The following is a 26,995-nucleotide window of genomic DNA, read 5'->3' as shown; positions in this document are numbered from 1 at the left end:
AGGCTTGTAAGTGATGCAAACTGTCTGATCCCCCTCTTATAAAAGAATGTGCAAAAATAAAATGATGAACTACTCCTTTAAAGGGCAGAAAGATCAGTCACTTAGGAACAGTCTGACATGAAAAACACACTCACTTATGCAAAGGCACACACAACCTCGCTAACCCTGCCTCTTACCCTCCATATTTCTCTTTTCCTCTCCCTCTCTTCCTCATCCGTTCTTTGTGTTCTCCTGGCAAGCTGTAGGGTTTGAGACATGAAAGAGCCTCAGTGCATCTATGCCCAGTTTTTTTTTTTCATCCATAATTGATTTGTGTCACATAATGAGGGACTTATAAGGCGGAAATGAGTCACTGGCTGGGCCAGCTGGTCTGCTACGGTTTCAAAATGGCTACAGGGGGCAAATTTCTAGAAACTCTTGCCCCAGAGGAACCCTCACTGGCATCTTAGAGGTAGTAAGGGAGGAAGCAAAGAAATAGGGGGGGGGGGGGGGGGGGGGGGGGAAGAGAGAGGCTTAGTTGACTTTATGCACAGGGTGTAAGTAACAGACTTTAAAGAGATCTGTCCTTTTTTGGGGACAGAGGGCTTATGTCAGGGTTGTATTGTCCGTTGGGAGACGGTCTGCAGAGGTTTCAGAGGATCTTATTTGCTGCAGCTGGGTTGAGTCGTGCAAAATGTACCCAAAAGCTTCTGGATTAAAGCCTCACTCTCTGTAGGGCTGTTATGACACAGTGTCTTTGGAACATGAGCTGGTCTTGTAACACACATCTTTACCTCGAAACATAAAGAGGGGATGTCCTCCTACACCAAGCGTAGTCAAATGATGCACATTCAGACAAACACATAGATTAAAATAATGTCCATTACAATTATCACTACTACGATGACGTGATTGGAGAAGACTCTTATTTATGTTTTGTTTGGCTTTTTGATAGTTAGCTTGGACAAACGCTACTTTACCTGTTCAGTGTGAAGACAAAGTCCGCTCTGTGAAATGTAAAGATATTTTCCAGCCAATAGTGTCCATTTTAAGGTCACTATCTCAAATCAACAGAGAACCAAGCTGTGCTTATGCAAGTTGCAGCTCAGCATGCAGCCCATAAATCACACCAAAGAAGAAGAAGCAAGAAAAGACGCAATTAATTAACCAAAACTCATATGATCAGCATTTTCACTGCTTTTAATTACACGATCTGTTTGTTTTGTGAAGAAGGGGAGGTCTGAGGATTATTCAGCTCCTTGTTAAAACTTTGCAAACAATAAACAGACGAAAACAATATTGCACCTAGAAATAAGAAGGGGCAGCTCAGCACACAGACCATAAACTGCAAAAAAGAAATAACCCAAACTGCCTTGTTCAGTATTTATGCCGGCTTCAATTCCAAAGTCTGCTTGTTTTGGAAAGAAGACCTCTGTGAACAAGCCTTTTTATAAATAATCCTGCAAACATTAAACAAAGAAGAAAACCATACCTAAAGAAAAGAACAGTGTACCTTCAAATAGGTAGTGTCAGCTCAGCATCCAGTCGCTCCTAGCATAATGGCTTCAGAAAAGCATCTTAGAAACATGGATTTCTAACATGAACTGCTTTACTCTGAGATTTTAAAGATTAAAATCATCAGGTTTGTTTGTTTTGCAGAGGAGGGGACTTCTGTAGATCATTGGACTCACTCTTGAGTCCTTCTGAGACATTACTAAGAGTCGTTTTGTAACGTTTATGACTGTACAGTTGCTTTTGCATTACTCTTTTTGGAATCTGTGTCACAGTTGAAGGAAAAATAAAACGTCACATACTAGATTTGAAAAGAGCTTGGGGTCAATTCCACTGGTAGTGGAAATTGCTGACTTTAAGGAGGCAGCCGATTGCGCAATACCATCGCATGCTGCCACAGCTAGCTTAAAGTTGATTAATGACTACACGTGGTGAAACATGGCTCCTTTAATGAAGTGGCAGTTTCTGTAAAAACCTTGAATCTACAATGACAAAGCAAAATCCTCATGTTTATAAAAAGCCTGGTAAAGGTGACTGTGGCTTCTATTGACATTGCCCTTGCACTGTCATGTCTTAGAAAGACTGGAAAGACAAGGCCACATGACTGCAGCAGGAGCTTAAGATGATCAAAAAATACAACAATAAAATACAAAAGATATGTTTAGTGGTTTCTTGATGAATCCAACTGTTGCTAGATCAGACAATGCTGTCCAGACTTTGAAGAAACAAACAAACTGTAGCATCTCCATTAGATAATAGCCTTATAGGCAGATACCGGAGGCAGGCAGATAGAGAACATCCATGAAAATTCAATGAGATTGTATCACAGACAGGGATTTGTTTTGCTGGCATAGGAACACTTGCTATTCTATAAATGCATTGTTTATGTGTTTGTTTATCCTTATGAAAGGCAAATGTGTGGAGAGCTTAGAAAGGACTTTTCTCCTGCAGACTTAAGATGGTTTCATTTAGCCTGTTTGACTGATACCAGACTAAACTCTTTACCTCTTCCTGACCCTCATTCTTCCTGACTTTAATTCTGTGTGTGAAAGGCACCAGCAGTGAACAAGGTGCTTATTATTTTGCAGTGGTCCCCCCATGTCAACTTTGCAACTGGTGAACAAAACATGACACATCTTGAATCCAATTTTAAATTATATTAAGTTCAAAAAAGAACAGCTAGATCTCAGGGCCTTGCTTCTTATCCTACAGCTCTATAGGGCCACTGGCCTTGGATCTGTCTAAACTTATAAGGTAGTTCTGTTTTTTTTCTGTTTCACAGCTCATGGGGTAAATGGCTAGTAGGAAGAAAAAATCTTGCTTGCTTCAGCAAACAGTCAGGGAATGCCCTTTAAGCAGAAAATGGGTCTTAATATGAAACAAGTTTCAAAAATGCACCAGTTGGAAGACAAAGAGGGATATAAGTGATGGGCACAAAATAGTTTAAACTTATGATAGGAGTCTTTGATGGTATAAGCTTGACAAATGGATGATCAAACCTATCATGCATCACTGCAGCTTCTTTTCCTCAAAGGCCACTGACGCTCCACCAACAGAAGGGATGAGCAAGGGAACGTTTCGGTGTAGAATTTGCCTGCTAGATACCGCTAAATATTTCCATTCCTAAAACCATACAAGACACTATTGTACAACCATAAACAGCTGTTTTATAAATCTCTTCAAAACCACGATACTCCATGCTTTGACTCCTGACCATACTGTCATTTCACCTCACAGAGCATAGGAGTTGCTGGTCCACCACTGCCTCAATCTGTTATTTATCGTTGTATTAATGTTTGTGCCACAGATTGAATATGGACCTATGTTCTGCACGTCAAAGTATCTCAATAACACAAACTAACCAGGTGGGGACAAGGTACACCAGTGACTCCCATGCTTTGTAAGGTTACGTGACACCTGCCTGTGAAGCCAAAGAACACCAAAGAACGCTGAAGAACGCCGAAGAACGCCAAAGAACGCCAAAGAACACCAAAGAACGCTGAAGAACGCCAAAGAACGCTGAAGAACGCCGAAGAACGCCAAAGAACACCAAAGAATGCCAAAGAACACCAAAGAATGCCAAAGAACACCAAAGAACGCCGAAGAACGCCAAAGAACACCAAAGAACGCTGAAGAACGCCGAAGAACGCCAAAGAACACCAAAGAACGCCGAAGAACGCCAAAGAACACCAAAGAATGCCAATGACGATAATGCAGCAGTTTTCTAGAGTGGTGTAATGGGTGTTTCATGTTAAATGGGATTTCTTTTTGACAATGTCATAAGAGCCTTTGAATAACAATCAGAGTCTTTACATGGCAAAAACAAGCCATTTGGTGATGTGATTTTATCAGGCACATTCAGGATTACATTGCAGCCATTACAGCCTTTTTCTACTGGAGCAATCCCAAAAGGTTTTAAGTTCCAATAAGTCAACTGGGCCCAAATTTATAGAACCCAGATTTCAGGTCCTGCAATTTCCCATCAAGTACACCCCAATGGTATCCAATCAGCTCTCATCATATCATTATCACTGCTGGAGAAAATATGCATTTTCTTTTAACTTTTTTTATTGAGTTTTCCATAGATTTAATCATGATAAATTTTTCTTGCAGCATACATTGCTGGTAAGCACATACAAAAAAACCCAAAACATAGAACAGCTGCTGCAGTATTTAAGGTTGCCATTCCCCTTCCATGCCCCACCCTATCCCATCCCTTCCCACCCCACCCCAGCCCTCCCTTCAACCCCACATCCCAGATTTTACATAATGTGTAAGTAAGCAAAGGGGGAAATAAGATAATTCATTAGTAAAAATATAAATAACAATAATAAATAAGTAATCACACACACACACACACACACACACACACACACACACACACACGCACGCACACACACACACACACACACACACACACAAATTAATAGTAATCAAGAAATTGGAAAAGGAAGAGAAAAATAATAATAATAATAATAATAATAATAATAATAATAATAATAATAATAATAAAAAAAAATAGTGGCATCCATTCTTCTACTCTGCTATTGTTCATTTCTTATTTAGAGGGACTTGTAGGCTGTCATAATATTTTAAAAAGGGGGTCCAAGTCTTACTAAAATTGTGTAAGGAACCATTTAAGGTATATTTTATTTTTTCAAGTTTAAGAAAATACATGGTATCTGTAATCCATCTGGTGAAGCTGGGTATTCATTGTGCTTTCCAGGAAAGAAGTATAAGACCCCGGGCTATTAAGGAGGTGAACGCTATTATTTCAAGAGCCTTTCCTTTAAGTAAAGGTATCTCATGGCTATATCCAAATATAGTGCACATGGGATTTAGAGTAATATCAATTTGGAACATCTTGGTATATGCACCAAAAATGTCTAACCAAAATGTTTTAAGTCTCGGACAGGACCAGAACATGTGCATATGGTCTGCAGGTTGGCCTCGACAGGAAAATATGCATTTTAACTTAAAATAAAGTCTGTACATGTTCTTGATTCAAGTTGACGAAAGAGTACTCTCACTTGTTACAGATTGCTCAAGTCAGCGGGAGGCATGTGCTGTGACTTCTGCCTGTCGTAAATGTTGGTCCACTGTGAAGAAAATACAAAAGCGATAAGAGTAATGCCGAACCGGGATAGTTTTTTCATTCTCAAACAGACAAGTTTTCCATATTATCTTTGAATTCAGACTGCGACATGCTGTAGTTTAAAAGCACCTAAACGCCCACCCGCACAAGCTTACTGCCTTGTCTCGCCCCTCTCCCCATGTGGTGGACCAGGTCCCACGCTTTCCCAGCCAGAATCCCTTATCGCTACAGGCGCTGCAATCTTGCCCTGCTTTATTTATGAGCCCTCTCAGCAGAGGGGTGAGAGAGGAGGAGAGAGACGCAGATAGAGTGAGAGAGAGATTATAGGATTGTGTGAGTGATTACTATATTTCTGTGTGTACATCCATTTTTGTTGAGTGCTTTTGTTGTTTGTTTTTGTGCATAGTAGGGAGGTTAATGAGCTCTGGTTGGTTGCAGTTCACATCTCTCTCTGTCTGATTCTCTCACCTACACACACATGGCTTCACAGCCCACAGCTCTAAGTCCTCCTGTGCTTCTTTTCTAAAAAAAAAAAATTACCCTCAGCTACAGATAAAGATGTGGATGATTCCGTGTTGTATTGTGTATTTCTGATGCAGCTTTGTGCCCATGGCCATGTTCCCTATATGTGCAGTGCTCCTGCATCTGCAGCAGCGCTACAGGCACTTAGGAGACACCACGTCGCCTACACAGGTTACATAACAAACAGCATTCACTTCGCCATCACCCATCTAGCAGGGAACAAACTCTGTATGTTGTGACCTCGATTTTGGTGTTATTTCAGGGCTGTGCAGGAATTTAAAGATCAAGGCTAGCTGCTCTCAAGAGCATCTCAGCTTGGAACTCTTACATCCTGTCTCTATTTGTTTCCTTAGTTTGCAGCAAAGGCAGACCTTAATATACAGTACATGTGTACCCTGGAGATGTAGAAATGCAGAGCTGTGGAATCGTTTTGACAGCACTTGTGGGATGGCTTTATGTTTGTCATCCTGTGTCACTACCAACACAAAATTGTGCATCTTGTTTCCGCCACTATGAGCCAACCTTTTTACATATCGAGTGGTGCACTTCATGGGGAGCAATATTTATATTCTCTTATTGATTCTTGAAGCTTTTAATTCATTTTTGACATCTGAATATGAATAGTTTTTAAATGAAAAGCTGTGCAACGCTCTATCTGAAATTCTACTGACGTCCTTGTTCTTCATGTATTTTATTCATGTGATTTCACACACGCTGGCTGACAGAAACGCAGTATTGATCCGTCTATCCATACTTCAAGGGGAGACAATAGTGAGAACCTACATTGGTATGCTTTTCTTGTTTGACCTGATTCAAAACCATTGATTATGCCCGATGCTTGTGTTGCAAGTTGTAAAGGCTTGAGTCAGGCAGCAGTCTGTCCGAGACTGGAAATATAAATAGGAATATGATCTTAAAGCCTCTGGAAATGTAGCTTAAACTCAAACAAATGCAGGATATCAAAGTGTGGAGACTCATTGCACATTCACAAAAACATCATAACGTTCAGGAGACCTAGTCTTAACAGCTAATTTTGCTGTTTAGACTTCTTCTCAGGACTTTATGGGTGTGGACTATTATTATTATTTTTTTTGCCATAGTGTTTTTATTTAAGTTTATAACCACAAAAATACAGCTTTATCATTAATCATTTTCCACTTTCACAACTGTATGGCTGTATCTCAAGGTTTAACAAATGGACAAACAAGACAATAACAACTAAACAAAAGAAAAAAAAAAGAAAGAAAAATAATAATAATGATTAAAAAATAAATAGAACGAAAAAAGCTTCTCTAAGTCAAACAAGGCTATTCAATTTGTAAGAAATAATATCAAGGTCAGTTGGCATATATTAAGACAAAATGAAAGAATCTGCATTTCTACATGGATGGGTATAGACTATTATATTTTGATTGACATCTGTCCGGCTCATCTGCAGACAGCAATGATGTGTGTGACAACCAGTGTATTACAGCCCTGAATACAATGTTTGAGTTGCCTAAGTAGGAAGCAGGAGGACTGCCATCTGAATATTCAATGCTAATTTAACAGCCTCTGCTAGAAATATGTCTTCAAATGCTGTAATAGGTAACTGTAGATGAGAGTTGACACACACCATGGACGAGTTAATAGCGAGGGCTAGCAGTGGTTTAAGCAGCTGTGGATCATATGTAATGGCTTTGCCAGTTAATCATTTTTTTATAATGGATACTCAAATATTAACAAATCTAGTCATGACCCGGTATCAAGAATGGTTACAGTTTGAAACTCGTTTCCAACACTATGATGCTACAGATGTAAAATTTTAGATTCTGAAATTCGGTCCGTTTTAACTCTTAAAGACACAGATATGATTTTACATGCTTTTATCTCCTCACGCCTTGACTATTGTAACAGGCTTATTAGCTGCCTGCACAACAAATTCCTTGATCGTCTCCAAACTATACAGAACTCAGCTGCCAGGGTTTTAACCAGAACCAAAAATTTGACCACATCTCTCTAGTTTTAGCTTCCTTGCACTGGCTCCCTGTACGTTTTAGAATTGATTTTAAGATTTTACTGATAACTTTTAATGGTGACATATTATGCTCTTTTTCATCAAAATATATTGGTCTAAGAGGTCCCCAAAACATGTCTTTAAAGTTTATTGCTCAAAAAAACACTTTGAAATCAGATTTTGGCATGCCTGTAAACCCCTCTTTTTCAGCCCTGCTCAGAACAGGCTGTTTTCTGTGTCTGTCTCTTTAAATGAGAATGATCTCTCTGACCATGCCCCCTCAGGAAGTGGATGTGCCCTCTGCTGTCCTCACACCCGCGTTACTCCAACCCTCGGAATTTGATCCAGAATCTGATCCTGATGGAGAGGCGCCTGCAGCAGGACCTTTCTGAACGATTGGTCACAGATTTTGTGTTTCTTGTTGTTTTATTTGTCAGTATGTCGACGTGTGTCTTGGTACACAGCGACGAACATGTAGCTATGCTAACTAGCGCTAGCACTTTTCCATGAAAAATAAAAATCATCCACTAGATCTTCAAATCTGCAGACGTGGGGAGTAAAACTGACCTTTGTGTTTATTAAGACAGCCTACAGCTAGCATGCCTCCCTCCTAAGCTCCTTGTTAGCACACGTGTGTGCAGGTAGTGAAAAACAGAGGAGGAGTTGAGTTGCATTTTATACAGTCTATGGGCTGAACAAGCTCCGAGCTCTGTCTTCCGTTACAGACCAGATGTCATTATAGAAACTGAAATGGCTCGTTTCAGCACACATTTACAGAAAGGTGGAGAAATCAGAACAGGGGCAGAATGGATTTTTTTCATTTTCGGGGGGTTTGTAGACATGCCAGGGACACATATTGCAGGTAGAGAACCATTAAAAAATTCAATTTTGCATGATATGTCACCTTTAACTGAGGGGTCCGACACTCTGGAACCATCTGCCCGAGGAGATCAGGTCTGCTGAGTCATTGAGCTCTTTTAAATCCCTTCTTAAAACATACTTTTATGCAGCGCCTTCCCGGATTTTATCTGAATTTTATTTGACTTTGTTTTATTTTAATTATCTTAAGAAATATATATTAGAATAATTGTATTCCTTTAGAGTTATTTTAGGGGAATTTTACGATTTTATGATCTGCCTGTTTTATTTTGCTGCCCATGTAAAGCACTTTTTAACCTGTTTTTTATGAAAAGTGCTCTACAAATAAAATTATTATTATATTATTATTAGATGCTAACTATGCTAACTTCCATGCAAAAAACCTCATATCACACATCTACAAGGCTTAGACTTTTTTTCTGGGGCCCAAAGTACAGGCTTACAGGTCAGGAAACAGTCATTCTGTACAAGTATATGATGAAAAATTCATTCCCCATCCGTTTTTTCCCCAAAGGTCAGCTAACTTTTCCACACTGAAAGCAGTGAATCAAAGCTAATCTCACCACCATGTGCGTGTTGAAATGAACAAAAAAGAACGTAGATGACGATGCAGATGGCTTCATCTTTCACCCCAAACTCACCCCCCTGACACAGAATCCATTCTCCATGCAAACGCAACAAAGGCCGTCTCAATACTTTGATCTCGGCTGGCTGAGCCAACACACAGAAAAAAAAACATGTGACTCAGACAGAAGACTCAGGGAAAGGTGTGTATCTGGGTGTACGTCTTCAGCGTGTCAGAGAGTGATGGTGTGTGTCGCTGAAAGTTGCCCACACAGTGATTAATTTAGCACTTGTCTCTCACTCATCCTCCCAGATGTCATACTGCCACCCCCTCACACACACACACACATTCACACACAATCACGAATATATAGAAAAGCTTGACTCTAGAGCATATGCAAACCGAAAGTAAATAATGAGAACATCACAATAAGAGATACCATACACATATGTGTCTACATAAAGCAGATTTAGTGGTATAGTTGAAAGGAATCTTACTGATAATTTCTTGAGCTTCAGTTTTTTATCTTTTCTTTCCTTTTGTTTCCCTTCTCTCTGATTAACCATCTATGATAGTCACAAAAATGTGAAAAAACAAGCTGATCCCATATGAGAGTCATTCTAATTAATTGGTTTTCTTTTTTTTGTCAGTTCATTAATGTGCTTCTTACAAAAGAAAAGGAAAGGGGAGCTGCAAGAATATTATTTTCAAGTTTATGTATGATATAAGTGTTTCAGGTTCTTCCTTCCAGTGGATACAGGTGGGAGAATAAAAATGTTAGGACAGTTTTTCTCTGATTTTTTACCGAGTATTTCAGTAAAAGCATGGATGTTTTGGTTCAATTTTATTTCAATTTGTACGTTCACTCTAAACAAAAAAATGCTGCGGACGTTCTGGACTCCAGCTGATACGGACGTGCTGGACTCCAGCGGCAACAGCTTCTACTACTCGCCTCATCACTATCACCTCTCTCTCTTACTCCCCTCTATCCCTCTTTCAAGACCCAACTCGGTCGAGGCATGATGGCTGTCTAACATGAGTCTGGTTCTGCCTGAGGTTTCTGCCTGTTAAAAGGAAGTTTTTCCTCGCCACTGTAACTAGCTAAATACTGCGATGTGCAATGCTCATGATGGATTAAGGTGGGGTCAGACTGAGTCTTACCCTGTCTTGAATTTGGGTCTCAGGCAGATCAGCAGGCCCCTGAAATGTCTCTTTGTAAAAGCGTCTTGAGATAACGTTGTTGTGATTTGGCGCTATACAAATAAAGGTTGATTGATTGATTGATTGATTGATTGATTGATTGATTGATTGATTGATTGATTGATTGATTGATTGATTGATTGATTGAAAAAGTGTGTGTTTTATGAAGCAAGCCTTCTATAGGAACATAGTAACAACGAGTTCAAGGAAGTATCCAACACATTTTTAGTTTAAAAAATAGTCAATTTATAATCATGGGGTAAAGTATTCTGCACCCCTTTTTGGCTGGCATGAATCAATGTTACCCATGAAACACTTAAGTTTAGCAGGCTGAAAAAGACAAACAACTTCAACAATGCACATACGTAAAAAAAAAAAAAACCTTAGAAAAAAAACCATCTCTTTTAAGAGACAAAACAACATCAACCAGACTTAATGTTTACCACAACATATTTTTTCTCACTTTCTGGACTTCTGTAGCCTTCCGTCCCATTTTGCACAAACAGTGATGACATTGTGTTGATGTTCACAGGCACACTGCACTGTGGGAGAATCTAACTGACACAGATTTTCAGTCAGAGCTCACCCCCTCATTATCACAGAGTCTTGTTTACGTGTAATCTGCATGTCCCTCTCTTTTATATTTCCACTGAAACGCATGACATGCATAATGTAAAGCTTGGTTTTCTTTTCAGTATAAATAATCATTAGCTGCCGGGTGTGCTGTGCATTTCTGCTGCGAGGTAAACAGATGTTAATTAGGGTTCATTTCATCATTATCATATTTTTTTTGTAATTGTGTCAGCTCCACCCCTCTGCTTTAGAAATGCAAAGTGATTCACTCAGAAGGGAATATCACTCCTACACTTCATAGCTTGTTGAAAAATATGATGTGTGTGCATGTATTTGTGTGTAGGTTTGTATGTGCTTGCCTGTATGAGTGATAATGTTTGGTGAAGAAAAAGTGATTCTGTAAATCAAAACAGGTGTTCAGGGAGAACAAAGTGTGGGAACGCTGGTTATCTGTAGAGTTATTTTTGGCATTCCCTCCCTCACCACACCTCCCTCATTAACACTGTCTTGGGACAGTCTGCTCTTGGTGCATGCATTACTATTTTTCTCAATTGTTGTTTCTGAAATCTAAAGAGTGTCTGTCAGTGAAAAGAGCCCAAATTCATAAACAGAACTAAACTGAAGCCAGTTCAGAGTAAGAAACTAATTCTACTGAGCTGTAACAGAGAAGAGAGCACATCATAAATATCTCTTCCTTGCAATATTTACACAACTTTGTTTGAGCTGCCTCTGGGGAGCTTTGGACTAATGTACATTTTACAATACCCAATTGTATCCATAAATATTTCATTCTTTTATTTCACACTGTGAATGCCTGTTATTGAAGCCTGCCGACTTGCCTGGGCCGTCTGTCTACCTTTTGCCCAGGGCGTTTTGGGGTGAACTCTATCTTATGTGACGCATGGATATGGATAAGTGGTGGATGGAAATGTATAATGGGGTCTCACTAAGCTGTAGTTTTGGTTAAAATATTTACAAAGCTTAAAGCATACAGTAGAATAACAGCCATGATACTGTAGGATTAAACTGTAACCGACTGTAGAAATGAGTCAGATTAGGTTTGTGTCAGTCATATACATTTCACACAAAGGGACAACATTGACAGCTAATTTATGTGTGTGTATAAGTATGTAGCAGCTGCAGTTATGTCTCATAACTGGTCTGTAAATCCTGTTCTATGTGGTGGGTTCTTACTACATTTTACAAAAAATCTGTACATTTCTATTTCCAAACATTTAAAAGAAAATCAAATCTCCATTAGACCAACAAAAGAACATTCAAATCAAGAATACAATTCTGGGGCGCTGGTGGCCTAGCGGTCTAAGCTAAGCGCCCCCAAATACAGAGGCTATAGTACTCATCACAGAGGTTGCTGGTTCGACTCCTGACCGCAACCATGTACTGCATGTCTTCCCCACTCTCTACTCCCCACATTTCCTGTCTCTCTTCAGCTGTCCTATCATAAAGGCAAAAAACCCCAAAATATAACTTAAAAAAAAAGAATATAATTCACATTAGTACATCAGACAGTCTAGGTCTCAGAGGGGAACAGGTTTTAACCTGGTAACAATTTCCATTGCACTCAACAAAATCCACAACATGCATCATGTGTAGCTTTTGTCTAGTTTTGCAATTTTGCTAGCTACCAGTGTGGTAGTTGAGTTAGCCTATACTAGCATTGACAGTTGTGAGGCACAAACCTACGTTTCACTACCAATTCCCCTTGAGCCATACCACCCACCTCTGCTGGTCACCTGTTGTCTTAAATCCAGTACTCCTCAAGATTAAAGTGCTTCATAGTGTACCATAGCTTTTCTTGCTGCATTTTTTAGAGCTACTATGAGAGGGAAGCTGTAAAAATTGGAGCCTGCCTGGACCATGTATTCTTGCATGTCTTGCATACCTTAGAATACTTGCATTGTTTCAAAGATATGGCTTGTGTAGCAACATCTTTTGGGTGATGTATCATAACACAACCTCTATTTGCATTTTATACTGATATTGTCTGTAGGATGCAGCTCACTTTAAAGATGTGAAAAAAGGGGATCAAAGTGCATCTTAAAGGGCACAGATTTAGCCTGGTGGTTAAATTTTGCACCCATACAGATGGCGTGTCATTCCCCCACTCTCTTTCCTGCTCGGTCCACTTTACTATCCTCTCTAAATAAAATAAACCAAATTTAACATTATTAGAAAAACTTACAAAATGACAATAGGATACATTTCGGCCTTTGTGTGTTTCAAATATAAAAAGTTACAAAGTAAACGCAGTGAATGTTGCTGCTTGGCTCCATTTTATAAAGCAAAGCAACATTTGGAGGTCACTTGAAAGCAAAAAGAGAGCCAATGGAAGAATGTAAACAGAGATGAAAAGATCTACATTGGCTCAAGTTGCCATACATTCAGCTGATTCAACTAAATTTAAAAAGAAATAGATGAGTTATGTTGAGCTTTTGTGCACATTTACACTGGAGAGAGAGAGAAAATAGTCTGCAGGAGAAGAAAAAGAAAGTTCTGTGTGAGTTTGAAAACCACTGTCTTCTCAGCTTTACACTTCTGCTCTTCAGCACCAGAAGCAAACTAATAAGATTTTCTTGATATAGCTACAGTATCTCACAAAATTGAGTACACCCCTCACATTTCTGCAAATGTTTAATTATATCTTTTCATGGGACACTGCAGAAATGACACTTTGATACAATTTAAAGTAGTCAGTGTAAAGCTTGTATAACAGTGTAAATTTACTGTCCCCTCAAAATAACTCAACACACAGCCATTAATGTCTAAACCACCGGCAACAAAAGTGAGTACACCCCTAAGTGAAAATGTCCAAATTGGGCCCAAAGTGTCAATATTTTCTGTGGCCACCATTATTTTCCAGCGCTGCCTTAACCCTCTTGGGCATGGAGTTCACCAGAGCTTCACAGGTTGACACTTGAATCCTCTTGCACTCCTCCATGACGACATCATGGAGCAGGTGGATGTTAGACCTTGTGTTCCTCCACCTTCCGTTTAAGGATGCCCCACAGATGCTCAATAGGGTTTAGGTCTGGAGACATGCTTGGCCTCACCTTTACCCTCAGCTTCTTTAGCAAGGCAGAGGCCGTCTTGGGGATCATGCTCTGCTTCAGTATGTCACAGTACATGTTGGCATTCGTAGTTCCCTCAATGAACTGTAGCTCCTTAGTGCTGGCAGCACTCATGCAGACCCAGACCATGACACTACCACCACCATGCTTGACTGTAGGCAACACACACTTGTCTTTGTACTCCTCACCTGGTTGCCGCCACCCATGCTTGACACCATCTGAACCAAATACGTTTATCTTGGTCTCATCAGGCCACAAGACATGGTTCCAGTAATCCATGTCCTTAGTCATGTGAGGGGTGTACTCACTTTTGTGAGATACTGTATGTTTTTTCAGTTCCACATATGCATCGCCTTTTTTTTTTCTGAATCACAAAATATTACATCAAGATGTTCACCCGCAGCTGTTGCTTCAAGACACTTTAAGAAACAACCCTAAAGTAGATTGCAATGTTCGTACTGTTTGAATCATACCTTTTATGACAAATCATACTTGTTATATATCAGGCTGCCACACTGTCACAGTAACCCTGTAACAGGCTCTGGTCACCGCAGCCCTGGAGCTGCTGAGGGAGCCGTGACTGAGTGAGACAAAAAACAAAGAGGAAGAGATGGAAGCTCACGAGAGAGCCCATCAGCGATAAGAGGTCAGCAGCAGAAATGTTCTATCGATCCCGTCCTATCCTCAAAAAGACCTGCTCCTCATTTCAGCTGCACATGCACACATATACACACACTTTGTGGCATGAGAGTGATATGAGGGAATAAGGTCACAGGCAAGCAAAGGCACGTGTGGAATAGGAGTACAGTATTGACATGGTGTTTTATCAATCAGTCTTGACCACACACACACAAGAAAGCTGTAATGTTGTCTGGTTAAGAGGTAGCAGCAGAGCCTTTGAGAAATTTCACAATTTCTTTGTAGTTCTCACTTTTATTGCTCTGTCTATTTGTTGTAGTTTAAGAGAAAAGCCATAAGGTTTTAACAGGCCTATTTATTCTTTTTTCATGAACCCCAGGCCTGGACAGGCTGATAAAAATGGATTGTGTCTCTGGAGTGCTGCCTCTGTGCTCGGTCTCGGGGGCCGGAGCTCCTCTGGGGGGGGATTTTTTGCTTTCAGAGGTTATTGGAATGGATCGGAGAATAGACTGGGAATTGCTTGAAAAAGTTACAGACTACCAATCTACAATATACTGTTAATGAAGTTCTGTCTGTGTGCTGCCGTGACCATTGTGCGGAAAATCTTTGCCACATAAGTGCATTGGTATTTCATCATTACGTTTTAAAAGATTTCAACACTTGAGCAGTTTCTGAGTCGAGAAAGCCCTCTTTTCGCCACTAAACCTGCCAGTGGTTGGTTAACATTTAACTGCAATATATGTACTGTCTGGTGTGAGGACAGCACTTTCAAGGCTGAGCTTGACTTCAGTAAAATAATATTCCGTTCACATTCAGTTCGAGCACGTCATGTGATGAGATTGACGGCCCTAGCTGGAGGGGCTATTTTGTTGGGACCACAGTGAACGACTGGCATGAAATCCACAAATCGCTAGTAAAGGAAGAAGCCGCAGCAGGAAAGCAGAATTTGCCATGGAGCTTCTGGTCATGGAATTAGAGCAACAGTAGCAGATCAGCAGGCCCCTGAAGTGTCTGCCTGGAAGGAAAGTTTCTAAGTCAACATTTTTACAATGTGGTATGTATCTGCCACAGCAAGGGGACAAAAGTTACTGCACTTACCCTTGAGCTTTTCTAAAGATGCTTTACCAGTGAGTTGCAGCATTGACAATAAAGGGTTTTGATCTCCTGAGAAACAGCTCCAATTCATTCTTTGTATCCACTGAAATGTCAATCGTACATTGAGTTTAGATCACAGAATCAGTCATCTCAAAGATGAAACATCAAGGTTAGCACTGTCAACTGGACTTCCTGTTTCCCAGTTTGAAACTTTAACCACTTGTACTGGGAGCCTTTTTCGCTCTTCTCAGTTGTGAGGAGCTCAAAGAAATGCAAAGGCTGTACAATGACTCCCTAAAACCAATCAAACTAAATGCCTTTCAGAATACGTAATCTGAAAAATATGGTGCCCCGCTCCTGTAGTGTGAAGATCAAAACCAAAACCAACGTAAAGTGGAGTTAATACCTGGAGGCTGAAGACACCTTGCCAATTAAACAAGCTGCGTTTTGAATTCCCTACTCAAAGCTAATCTGTACTTGACCCTGATATTATCATTCCCTTCAGAGGATATTAGAAATATAGATCTGAAGTGGTTTCCTGGCAAATACCATTGACACAGGGGGGTTAATAGCTATTTCTGCCCTGTAGAAGCACCAATAGCATTGTTTCTTAAACCTATAGTTGGGTTTTCTTGTATTTTCAAATGTCACAAGCATTGTTTGAACAGTATGGGTATCCAGCAGTTAGTTTCAGTGTAGATCAAGGCTGTTAAAAGTAGCAGACATTGTGTTTTTCAAGATTTTGACTTTGCAGAATTAGGAAAGAATACAATGCACAGCTTTTTAAATTGTTTAAAAATCAACTGATTTATATGAAATAAGATTTCAAAGCTATTCTTGCATGTTTGAATTGTGCAAGGTTGAAGAAAGCTTCAATCTGTTGATATAAACAACTTTAAAAGTACTCGACCTTAAATTGGACAGTCCTTGATGCCACAGTCTGTGGCAAAACTGCTGAACTCACACCCTGGATTTAGACAATATCCACAACACATCCCTGACCGACTGCATCATGGAGTACTTGGTCATGAAATCAACTCAGATTGAGCCTGATGGTGTGAATCGCGTTGACTCCTCAGGCTTCCCCTTTGGTGATTGGACTTAGAAGCAGCCTAACAGAACCAATTTATCCAGCAGCTCTGCCCAGGTCCTGGGACATAGAGTGTGTACACGCAAACAGAGAGAGAGAGAGAGGGAGCATGAAAGTACTTTGGACAACAGCAGCAGTAAGAACACACAAACACACACACAGATGTGCACACACAGGACAGAAGGTGAAGTGCCTGGCCTGTTCCAGCTGTCCAGCAGTAATGGGCCTTCTAAGCCCAGCTGAATCACTCAGTCACACTCCCTTCTGGGAAATTGATTCTCCAGAGGTTACTGATCCATTTGTGTGTGAAAGAGAAGGATAATCTATCTTTCGATCCATCCATCTATTTATCTTGCACAAAAACTATCTTTAATTGACCAGAAGGTGTACTGTATAAACATACCCCAACAGATTAGTTTGGCTGATCGAACCAGGCTTTTGCCTTTAGAGTCATTTCTTAGGAGACTAGCTAAAGAGCCCTAGTCTCCTCATGTCACAAGTCCATGTGAGCTTATTGTCTTTCACCCCTCTGTCACCATAGTAAATATTACTGAATATTTTGACACTGAGATGAGGTGTTTTAGACAGGCACATCAGGAGATCATCTCTATTTTTCCAGGACCTGTTTCTGTATCAGGGATAAGCTCTCAAAAGATCTGCCAACCAAGAACCAACCACTCTGGAGACACTACAATTTTATACCACTTATATTGCTCTTAGTATGCTAGACGGAGTGCTGTTTCCCACTGAAAGTTGTGCTTGGTATTTAAGACTGATTGTTCTCTAACCTTGACAATTTAGTTAAATGTACTCTAATTAAGCAGGTAAATGGTCATATTCAACCAAACTTTGACCCGGTATCAGATAAGCCTTTTGTTACATGGAGGATTTGAAGTGTAGCTCTAATTCTTTATTATCAATTTCAAAACACCAACTTAATATTTTTTTCTCTCATCTGAAAGCGCTTTTCAATTTCAAGTAGATATAATGCCCCTTTTGCTAGCCCTGATTCATTTGTTAGTGTGAGTTCCCCTTTGAGCAGAAGTGACAAAGAATCACAGATTTGGTCCTGTCTTGTCCATCACATAGAACGTTCCCAGATACACTATGATTTTAATCCATCTCTACTCAGAAAAACAAATGGCCTCCATGTGATCAAGGCAGTGTAAAACCACTTTGGCTAAACATAATTTACAGCTCTAGCCAACGTGGAGTACCTGGTGATGGAGATAGTGGGTTGCCACTATAAATACAGAGCTGTCTGATTCATGTAGCCTACATGGCTCCTCTCATTCATCATCTATTGTTGTTCAACTCCCACAAGAGAGGCAACTGAAAGAGAAGAGGAGGAGTAAATGAATACAGGGAGAAAGAGGGGCTCAGAGACAATGAAACAAGCAAACATGAGTGTTTTTAGTGTGGCTCTATGTGTGTAATGCTGGCCAGGAGAGGTTGCATTGTCAAGGATGGCTGTCAGTGGAGTCAAGTCAATTTGTGTTAGTACAGCCTGTTCAGTCCCTTTGTATTTGTAAAGCCTGAAATTACAAGCCACAATTTGCCTCTGAGGGTTTTACAGCTTTTGTAGTACCTGATGCCTTCTATCCTTACAACAATCATTCCAATTAAATACGAAAAAAAAACACTGATTGGTGTGATTACTGTTTAAATGGGTTACATTGGATCCCAAAGAACACATTAACACAGAGACATGCATCAGTACCAACTTAACCATTCAGTCAGAGTCAGAGAATGTCAAAGGTATACAAATACAGCATGTTTTTAATGGGGAACACTTTTTTCTAAATTTGAAAAAGAAAACAAAATGCTTTGCAGCATGTTCACACAATGGTAAAAAAAAAAAAGAATAGTTCATGGGTTTAAATTACTGTTATGGTCATAGAAATGTGGTTGCTTTGAAGAAAGTGATTTAATGGCTATTTCTGCTAAAGAAAAAATAACACCTCAACACGTCTAAGGTTCTTTTCTGTAATGCATTAAAGCATGGATTATAAATCATAATTTGCCTCAGAGGGCTTACAGCCTATATAGTATTTATATACATATACAGTACATAGACGTAGATGTATATTTTGTTAAACCATATGGTGTTGTGGGAAAAATCACAAAATACATATACTCCTTTTCTCTCTACCATGATGCTCAGATTTACTTTGAAAGCAGAGTCTTTTGGATTTATCTTAAGCCTTTCAAAATGGAAATGGCTTTAGTGATGTGGACACTGTGAGCATCCTGGGAAATCACTGTTCCTCCTAAACAATAACACGAGCAATCGCACTATACCAAGAAACAGAATAAGCCATTGTTTGCAGGATTTTTCCATGTACAGGTCTCTCTCTCCATCCCATCACAGTGACAATTTATTTTGGTCCAGGTCTCACAAATATGATCCTTGTTTTGGAAATGGATGTGTCTTTTTGAAGTGTTTGTGTTGTGTGAAAGAGAGGAAGTACACAGTAAGACAATAAGGAACATATCCCAAACCACTGAGAACTTGTGAAGTGCATTTCACCCCTTTCTGAGGTGACAGATGGTGGCCATGGCAAGCTTACCTCTAATCAAATATCTGCCTCACAGTCTTGCTGCTGACGTGTCGTACTCAGAGTTAAGATATCATCATCATCAAAATGTGTGTTGTACATTTGACTTCAAGTCTCAAATGGAAGCTTACATTCTTTTTATTAACGTGTCAAGGTGTGAACGCACAAGCAGACAAAGCCATGAAGGTTGGTCTTTGTTCAGGAATAAGCTATAAAGCACTTTTTTTGCTGTTAGGGACCAGAGGGAATGATGTTGAAGGGCTGCTACATTTCTTTCTGAGCTGTACTGCATTAAATGCTACAGCAGCTCCTACCGGAGGCCACACATTCTCTCCCACACTCACATCAACAGATCTGCTACAGAGCACTCCTGCCTTCAGTCTGCCTGTCATGATGTTGTTCAGGTGAACCCTTGGGATAACCGAATTATCTGGCTTTGATCTGGTTTGGCTCTTGAGTGAGCTCCAACCCCTCCTGAGTGAGTTCCACTTGTGTGTGTGTGGATAAGAAGTTTTAAAGTTGAGGTTTTTCTCTGGGTAAAATCAGAAACAGAGGCAGACATTCCTCAGCAAGCTAAACTTGGGATTTGCACATGGATAAATTTGCTATCCACCACAAAGACCTTGAGCCAGAGAGTCCTTCTTGTTTGTGCAGCTAGAAGAACAAACTGGCTGTGTTACAGGGTGAATAGCAAGTAGCTACGGTTACAAGGACCATTTGTTTCATGCTGACTAATAACCAGCAAGATCAGAGAAATCAGGTCAACTGTTGACATGGGAGGGTTTTCAACACTTACACACTTAGGATTATATATCTGCCTTTTGTTTGATTAGCAGCTTGATACATTAATACTAACAGAATATCTGCAAATTGATCCTTAGTGCCTGTAGTCCCATCTTTTAATATATCTTTGAGTTTGGGTATCCAAAAGTGTGCATTTGCCTTAATGTTGTAGTTTATTATGCTGCTTTGAAAGGCAAGTCCTTTGGTAAATGCTACAGTGGTCAGCAGTCTAGAAGGCCACTTTACACCCATCAGCCATTACATTATGACCATTGAAAGGTGAAGTGAATAACGCTGATTATATCATTACATTAACACCTGTCAGAAGGTGAGATATGTCGGGTGGCAAGTTAACGTTTTGTCCTTTGGAAGTTGATCTTTTGAAAGCAGGATAAATGAGCAATTATAAGAATGTATGTAACTCTCACAAGGGCCAAATCATGATGGCTAAACAGACAAGGTCACAGGTGGCCAAGGCTTAGTTATGCTTGTGGGAAGCAAAGGCTGGCTCGAGAAGAGCTCATAATGCTGAACAAGTCAGTGTTGGCTCTGATAGAAAGGTGTGAGAACACAGTGCATCACAGTTTGTTATGTATGGTGTTGTGTGGTGCCAGAATGATCAGGGTGCCAATGTTGAACCCTACAATGGGCACGTGGGCATCAGAATTGGACAACGGTGCAATTGAAGAAAATGGCTTGGATGGAGGCCTGGGGGTAGACCCAGAGCTATATATCCCATCTGGCCTGGGAATGCCTCAGGATCCCCCAGGATGAGCTGGAAGACGTTACTCAGTAGATGGATGTCTGGGTTGATTTGCTCATACGGCTGCCCCCGCGTCCTGATCTTGGATAAGCAGATGAAAATGGATGGATGGCTTGGAGGAACACAACTTGTTGACTTGGTCTCATAATTTCCCAGATCGTAGTCCAACAAAACATCTGTGGGCTGGAGTGGAAAATCATGTCCAATTCCATGGAGGTCCCATCTCCCACTTTACAGGGCTTAAATGTAATGTCACTTTTGTTGTGGACATAACACTTTTGTCTTCTTAGATATGTTGTTGCCCTTTTTATGTTTCTCTTAACAATACAACAGCTTGCAACAAAATACGTTTCCAACAAGCTATCTCCCACCTAATATACAAGAAGCCATGGTTTGGCCTCTCAACAGATTGTAATGTACACTGGCTCCATGTAAGCATACATTTTGAGGGACATAATCCCCTCTGGCAGTAGTTGGCAGAAGTGTGGAGGGGGTTTGAACTCGGGGCCAAGGCCTCATTATCAGCTCTCTTGACAACAGATCATGCCACGAAGAAGTGTAGAAGACCTTTTAAATTGCTTCAAAAGCAAGGGTAAAACACCACATTGGTTAATTTTTTTATTAGAAACATTCAATTTGCATTGATTTCTAACTATGAATCATATCTGCTAGCGTGAGGTCAGAGTGCAGCAAAATCAACATCCCATTACAAAATCCAATGTCCATCTCCTGACCTTTCTCCTGACCTTGCAGTAGGGTCACTGCATCCATAACAAGGACATCAACCCTCTGCAAAAGCTCCACAGAGATACTTGAGGCTCACATTTCCAGTGATGCACAGTATAGACTTAATACCACAGTGTAGGAAAACAGAAATCATTATAGAGTCAAAAAGTTCAACTTTTCCAGCTCAGAATTAGCCTTCTAGAAGCCAATAATCATTTAAAGATCAAATCTAATGCCCTGCATACAAAAGCAACAGCCCCAGGTACCAACACTTGGGTCAGTCGATAACCAAATTAACTTCAGCCATGTTTATATCAGTGAAAGCAGAGTTATAAGTCCTGTATTTGCTAGCAGGTGTTTTGATGTTGACTTTTGTCAGTCTCTGGACTTAGACCCTTGAGTTCCACTTGCAGTGAAATAGACAGTCCCATTATTCCTATGATTAATAATGTGACCTTTCCGTTGTAGTTAGATTTGCATCAATCATGCAGCAGTGAACTGAACATCTCTGCATGACTTGCTCTCATGTCACAAAACAATCTGCTTTTGTTGTTGCCAATGATCATAAAAAAGAAAAAAGTTTCAGACTCAACAATCCCTCTATTAATGAACAATAAATAATTTAATTATTAGCACGGCAAAGTGGTGTCAACTGAAAGTAAGTGGTCCAGCGTCATCCAGACAATGTGTGACTGCTTAGTGGTGCCTTAAACGTCTCACTGGAAGAAAGGTAAGCTTTCTTAAAAATGGTATGAAACATTTACCATTCCACTTTTCATAATGGACAAATCCCGTTCCTCGTGGCAGGGTTTGGTGAAAAATTAATGAAACATTAAGCATTACAGCGTGCCATTAAGCCTCTGTGCCTCACACTGTAATTGATCCATTGGTACCTTCGTGACTGTAGTCCAGTGCCCTCCTGTTGCCACCGTATTAGCAGTGTGTTCAGGACATTGTCTCCCACAGTTAAGTCTCCTGCTTGTGGAGTGGGTGGAACGATATGGGCATTCTGTACTTTCTAATGCTCCTTAATTACCCCCTAGTCCCAGCTGTTCCTCTCCTTCCCCAGTTAGAGCAAGATGGAAAACAATGAGCTGTCTGCACATTTACTTTGTACACTTTCCACTTTAGTAGTGCATGTGCCAGTGTGCTTTAACCTTGCATTATGCATCGATGGAAAGAGGAAAGATAACAGGAATCCTTAGTAGTTAAGTCTCAGAGTCAACTTGGACTGTCTCAGACAAATCTGATTTTATTTTATTTTTATTGTGTGATACAAAGCAATGCTGCAGCAACAACATGATGAGAAGTTTTCAAACTGCTGAGCTGCTGCTTGTATGCATGTAGGAGCTCTGCTCTTCAGTAGGTTGGCATTTATTCAGTTTATCACTAAAAACATTGTTAACAGATGCCAAAATTATCCTCTCAACATGCTGACAAACAGACCTGTTTATGAAACTAGTGTAACACTGAGTCCCAGACACTGTTTGAGGGGGTTCAGTGACTGCAGACTGAGCTGATTCTTCATATTAATCCAAGTCATAGCTGACTACATTTCGTCATCCATTGAACTAAAGTAGCTAAAATCACAGTTAAGCTACTTAAAAACACTTAGCAAATAATCACATGTACAGATGTTTGCATTGAAACAACTCTTCCCAAGAGTGCATATCCTCCACTGTCACCATCCATAAACCAAAGACTTGCAGGGAAATTTTGATGCTTAGCATTCACCTTTTTAACGATGCAAAGTTTCAAGAATTTCTCTGATATCTGTGTTGGCATTAAAAGGGTAAGACATTTATTTACCATTTGATGTTACCATTATGAACTGCCACTGTACACTGAATAAAACAAGGGCCTAGTCTCTGAGATTGATTTCTGTAGAAGCATTGCAAGCCAAATGATGGCGCTGGCAATGTTGGAAACACAGACTCAACCTAACTCTCAGTCAACCTAGGCATTGGCAAAAAGCTGGAGTTGAGGCAGGAATTCAGCCTCCTTGCAAACATCTGCAATGCACCCACCATAAATCAATGCATTGCTCTTAATATTAATACAATCAAAACTGATAAGTAACCTAAAAAATCCCCTCCCATCCAACATCTTTGAGTAAAGAAATGAGCAGATCAAATGCATTTTTTATACCAGGTTGTAAACATGTTTATATTTGCAGTGAACAAAAGGAATGTTAACATGGGTGTTAATGGGGCTTCCTTGGCTTTTGGTGCCAGCCTCAAATGGACACTCAAGGAACTGCAGTTTTTTCCACTTTTATTATTAATTGGCATTATTTTTCAACACGCGAGTTCACTTCTTGACTGCCACATTTCACAGTGTTAACATCAGAGGGAAAGGTATAAAGAAAATGTATGATTTTCAAAATCTAACTGTGTAGCTCGAGCTTTGTAAACCCTCTCCTTATTACTGTTATATGTGAGGAAAAGATGGAGCTACTAGTACTTAAAATCAATCAGTATAATGTATCACAAAGATGACAGTGTTGTGTATCAGCTCAGAAAAAGCTATTTAAAAAGATAAAGGTAAAGGTGTCTGAAAATAAACACAAGCTGGAAGAAACGGGTGAAAATTGTTAAAAACATTTCAGATACACACATAAGTCATCCCAATTAGCATACAATGAAAACAGCCCCATTAAACACAGCCGTACAGCAGTGTATGAGCACTTGTTTGTCAGTTTTGATGTATTACTTTGTACTTTTATACTCTGGGTACACACACGGTTTGTTTTGCAGAGCCATACAACTGCCTTTAATGTTGCACCACCGGTATTTTTCATGGTAAATTTGAATGGGAACATTTTCCCAGCATTTAGAGGCTAAGAGCTATTTTCATGTTTACTTGCCGGAGCATAATGTGTGTACGTTAAAGGGGGCGTCCAAGCACTCCAGCTCTTGGGCTCACAGGCAGAAGAGGCTATCGTATGAGTACAGCTGTGTACACATATTGCCTCTCTTTAAATGGATGGGTGACACTTGTTCAGCAGAGTCAAACAGTTGTGTGCTGAGTGCATATGTACATACTCGATCAACAATAACATATCCCTCTTCATGACTCATCAGTGTTGTGACAACTCCTTACTCATCCATGAACATTATGACTTCTTCTCTTCAATGCAAAGGATGTTGAAGTCTTTCCTTTCATTTTTCATTTGTGGTTTAATTTGCAAACACAGGACTTATGCAATGAGCATAAAGGAGGACAGGCGTTAAAGCAGAGTATTTCTGATGTCACCGCAGTTCACAGTCCTAATTCAGAACTGTCGTATTACACATAATCATCAGTGAGGGGAACCCAAACATATAAGTACTTCGGGCACTTTTATAAATGGCTATGGAGAGATTGCCTTTAATAGAAACATGCCAGATGGAAGCCTATATAAGTCTGAAAAATGAGTGCTGCTATAAAGATGTGGCCTCCAGCCACCACTGTCAAATCTCTAGACAGGGAGTTAGGCAGAAATAACTTGTATACTTTGGGCTCAGTTTAATGTTTTGTAATTATACAAGGAGAATGATGCCATCAGGTTAGTTGGGTTTACAAAAGTGTTCTGATGGAACAAAAATAGATCAATACACATCTTGGTGACTCAATTTATTTAGTCTTAAAACCTGCTCTCTCTCGCTCTTCAAACCTGCAGCTCATGAGGTAAATGAGCTGAATGGCATTGGAAAAGTTGGCTCACAAAGCCATCCAAAAGGTTTCACATCCATAAATGTATTGTGATGTGCTCCTCTTTCTGTTATGTTCTGGTGAGGTTTAGAAAACTGAAACAACTTCTTTCAGACTCAGAAACTATTGTGGTCACATCTTAAAGTCACACACAAAAACATTTAGTGGTAGACAGTCATGAGAACTGTGGTTTCCAATGTAACAATACAGTGTGTAAACATAAGCAGTTTCAAGTGTTTCAAAAAGTGGTTTTCCTTTCTGCAAGGGCAGTCTTTAGTACTGACAAGACAGAAGGATGACTGCATTTTGTGTTTGCACGCTCTAAGACAAATGTGTGTATGTGCAAGTGAGCGAGTGTGTAATAGAAAGATTGTGTAAGGAGCTGTGTAATGGGATTGAGGGCCATCTGCTTCCCTGTGCTGCCCACATACCGGCTATCGTCCCCAAAGGCTCCCAGCGGCACTGGCAGCTAGTAGGAGACAGGGCAAATTTTGTTTCCTAGGAGAAAGTGGGCTGACATTTGACTAATTTATTGAAAATATAATGTATGTGCTATCATATAAGGTATTTGTGTGTTCAAAGAAGCACATCTGACCATTGTGGTAATTAAGGTCCATCTTGGACTTCGAACCTGCACCTGGATTTATCATTTCACACCTGATATAGAAACACAGACCCCATTGATCTGCATACATTTTGTGTGAGGGGAATCCCAGAAGACCCTTGCGGCTTGGAAGCTTAATAAGAGAATGGTCATGCACATCCTTAAGAAATCCCGGCTCCATACTGACATTCTTACAGAGAAGAGACTCCCTGCTGCCAAGCCGTGTGGCAATTAAGTCGATCTCATCTTAATCCGATGGCAAAGTCCACCTGAAAAAAGATGGTGTATCAACCTTATTAGCAAGCTCCCAGACAGGGGTTATACATTAACCAGACATTTCTGGAAAATGATGGCAGCTCAGATCATCTTGATTTCTGTCTGAAACTAAGTAATTCCTCTTTTGCTCACTGGAGAGAGAGAGAGACTTCAGAATTACGGTCTGTCTTGTTCACATCATATAGGATGATGAGAGCCAAGACTCCTAATTCCTATCTGATAGTTCCTTTCAGTGATCTGTTACTAAGAGAAGCTCTTATGTCTGCACAACATATAGCCCCACAGGAATATATATGTATACATTCAGTGTTCAGTCAGGGCTTCTGTACTTCAACTATAAATAAAATATCACACTGGAAGACTTGTGTAGGAGAGTAGAAAAACGAACAGACTTTTATTTCCACCACAGAAGTTATCCAGACTTTCCTTTTTCAGTGTTTTATACATGTCTTCATCTTAATCTGAAATCTTAGTTAAAACTGCTAAGACAATCTAATTGTCCTAATGTATAGGCAAGGGAAATACAAAAGATACCAAACAAACAACTGAACCAGTTATTACAATACATTATGAACAGTAACTGTTCCTTTAAGACCCCGCCAACATTCCTTAAAAAAAAGACATACAGCAAAGTTAGCTGTAGAGATTCCAGATAGCTTTTTCTTCTTCTGGGGAACTAAACATTGGAAAATAACTACTGAGCTCATCTTAAAGCAATAGAGGACAGTATTATTGTTAACTAATCAGCATGCTGTTAGCAGCTCATGCTTGTGTTATTGCCAGTCTAAGTAGATCAAACCAGATACATTTTTGGGGGTGTCTACGTAGTTCCTGCACTGACAATTCCACCACAAGCCT

General features: G+C 40.0%; 1 protein-coding gene across 1 annotated transcript in view; it reads left to right on the top strand.

The window, feature by feature from the left end:
• Positions 1-26,995, top strand: part of LOC117811119 (pro-neuregulin-3, membrane-bound isoform) — a 439,329-nt gene that overhangs the window by 138,155 nt on the left and 274,179 nt on the right. The gene's annotated exons all lie outside the window — the stretch shown is intronic.

Source organism: Notolabrus celidotus, chromosome 4, assembly GCF_009762535.1.
Source record: "Notolabrus celidotus isolate fNotCel1 chromosome 4, fNotCel1.pri, whole genome shotgun sequence".
NCBI classification, from domain to species: domain Eukaryota; kingdom Metazoa; phylum Chordata; class Actinopteri; order Labriformes; family Labridae; genus Notolabrus; species Notolabrus celidotus.
Note: the sequence above shows the minus strand (reverse complement) of the source record. Positions and strands in the feature narration are given on the sequence as shown.